Below are 3049 nucleotides of genomic sequence, written 5' to 3' on the forward strand. Positions count from 1 at the left end.
GGATCACTTGAACCCAGGATGAGGTTGCAATAAGCTACGATGACACCACTGCACTCTAGCCAGGGCAACAGAGTGAGAACCTTTCTCAAAAAAAAGAAAAAAAAAAAAATCCATAGCAGTTTTATGTGAAATGATTAAAAACAAGAGACAACACAAGTAACCATAAAAAGGAAAATGGATACACAAATCTTAGGATATTAAAATGATAGAACATTATCCAACAAGGAAAAGAAATGAACTACTGATAAACTCAACCAACATGGATGAATCACAAAAACATTATACTGTACAAAAGAAGCCAGACGCAAAAGAGCTACATGAAGTTCAAGGGACAATAATCTATGAAGAAAAAAATCAGAACAATTGTTGTGGAAGGGATTAATTGGGAAGAAATACAAAGAAATTTTCTAGGATGACAGAAGTATTCTGTATCTTGATGGGTTGTGAATTATACAAATTTATGCAGTTGTCAAAACTATGAACCACAAACTTAGGGTGTGAGTATTTTGCTTTAAACTTTTTCTCAATTAAAAACAAAATGTGTATTTTCACTGAAAAAATTCTGCCTACTATAGTCCAGGTATCAAGAACACAAAATTTAAAGACAAGACATAGAAAAGAAACCTTTAAGTATTAAGACAGCAAGCAAATAAATGCAAAGTTAGTTACCATAATGAAAATCACACAAAAGAGAAAGTGTTTAAATTGACAAGTGAACAACAATAGATTGCCAAACGGAGATTACAGGCATATACAACATGTACAAAAGTAACAGGAAAAAAAATCACAGTGAACCTAGACAACTTAAGTAATTTGATATTCTTAAAGCGTAAAGCGGGGATGGAGGGACTGAACTACTGTTAAAAAAAAAAAAAAAAAAGCTGGATAATAAGGGACCTGATTATGAAGGCTATTTCCTCCCATGCAAAACAGTACACTTTACCTATCTGGCAATAAGGAACCACTAAAGAAGTTTTAGGAGGAGAGTGAGAAGTATATATCTCATTTGGAAAGACCACTATAGGAATTTTCTGACAAAACAGAGAAAGCATAGGCTACAGTCAATTCAATAAAAAGGCTATTGCAACCTGTAGACCACTTTATCCAACAACAGCAGAATGCACATTCTTCTCCAGCTCACATACAACATTCACCAAGACAGACCACATTCTGGGCCTGACAAATTTAAAAGAACAGCAATCAGTATCTGCTCTCAGGTCACAATGAAATTAAACTAAAAATTAATAACAGAAAGATAGCTTAAATATATCCCAAAATACTTGGAGATTAAACAACACACTTCTAAATAATGCATGGTGCAAAGCAAAATCGCAAAAGAAATTAACAGATATAATGAATTAAATGAAAATAAAAATACAACTATCAAAATCCGTGGGATGTACCTAAAGCAGTGATTAGAGAGAAATTTATAGTATTAAATGCATATATTAGAAACAAAAAACTCTAAAACCAATAACCTAAGCTTCTACTTTAGGAAACTAGAAAAAGAGCAAACTAAAGCCAAAGTAAGCAGAAGAAAAGAAAGAATAAAAATTAAGAGCAGAAATCAATGCAAATGACAGGAAATCAAGAGAAAAAATTTAACAAAACCAAAAGCTATTTCTTTAAAATATCAATGAAATAAACAAATCTCTACTGGGCAGTAGGGGAAAAATGGGAAGTTGTTCAATGGATACAGAGTTTCAGATCTGCAAGGTGAAAAAATTCTACAGATCTGTTGTACAGCAACGTGAACATAGTTGACAGCTATATACTTAAAAATGATTAAGACAATAAAAAAATTAAAAAAGGCTTAAGGAAAAAAGAGAGAAAACAAAAATAATATCAGAAATGAAAGAAGGGATACCAATATAGACCCCAGGATACTAAAATGATAATAAAAGGATACTATGATCAACTTTGTGCCCACAAATTTGATAACTTTGATGAAACAGAACAATTGCTTGAAAGACACAATCTTCCAAAATTCACACAAGAAGAATTAGACAATCTGAATAGACCTATATCCATAAAAGAAACTGAATCAATAATTAATGACCTTCCAAAACAGAAAGCACTAGACCCAGAGGGGTTGACTGGTGAGTTCTACCAAACATTTAAGGAAGAAATCATACCAAATCTCTACAATCTCTTCCAGAAAACAGAAGCAGAGGGAATACTTCCTAATTCATTCTTTGACACTGGCACTACCCTAACACCAAAACCAAACAAAGACATTATAAGGAAAGAAAACTACAGACTAATTATCTCTCATGAACATAGATATAAAAATCCTCAAAATATTACCAAACTGAATCCAACAATGTATAAAAAGAATTACACAGCATGACCAAGCAGGATTTATTCCAAGTATACAAGGCTGGGCTGGTTTAACATCCAAAAATCAACTAATATAATCCATCACATCAACAGGCTAAAGAAGAAAAGGGTATTGCAACGGGCTAGGCAAAAGTTGGTGAGTACATGTATTAGAATACAACTAAGTAGTTATCCATTCATTTTACACCATGTGCCAACACCTGGGATATAGAGGAAAATAAGACAAAACTCCTGCCCTCATACAGTCTACAGTCTATCGGAGAGACAGACACTGAAGAAGTAATCACAAGTTCCTGCCACAGGGACTCAACCAGGAGTCAACAGAAGTGGCAGGATGCTGCTGATGAAGCACTATCTAGGTTAAAAAAACAGGGATGGGGTATGGCTAAGGGGAATATTCCAAGCAGGATATATGAAGGTCCTGAAGCAAAAGAAAAAGTACGGCATTTTGGATGAACTGAAAGGAACGCAGCTTTAATATTACAGAAGAAAAGATAAGAATTACAAACTGGTGCTTGGGTAAAAATAAAGGTAGAAGGTGGCAAGAGAGATATGGATGCCTACAAAAAAAACCATCTTAAGTGATGTCTAGGGTAGATAGGGAAGAGTAAAGGGCTGGGCCGGGCGCGGTGGCTCACGCCTGTAATCCTAGCTCTCTGGGAGGCCGAGGCGGGCGGATTGTTTGAGCTCAGGAGTTCGAAACCAGCCT

General features: G+C 34.8%; 1 protein-coding gene across 1 annotated transcript in view; it reads right to left on the minus strand.

The window, feature by feature from the left end:
• Window positions 1-3049, minus strand: part of ZNF148 (zinc finger protein 148) — a 147305-nt gene that overhangs the window by 90085 nt on the left and 54171 nt on the right. The window lies entirely within an intron of this gene.

The sequence above is a fragment of the Propithecus coquereli genome, unplaced genomic scaffold, assembly GCF_000956105.1.
Source record: "Propithecus coquereli isolate 6110/MARCELLA unplaced genomic scaffold, Pcoq_1.0 Scaffold10, whole genome shotgun sequence".
Lineage (NCBI taxonomy): Eukaryota > Metazoa > Chordata > Mammalia > Primates > Indriidae > Propithecus > Propithecus coquereli.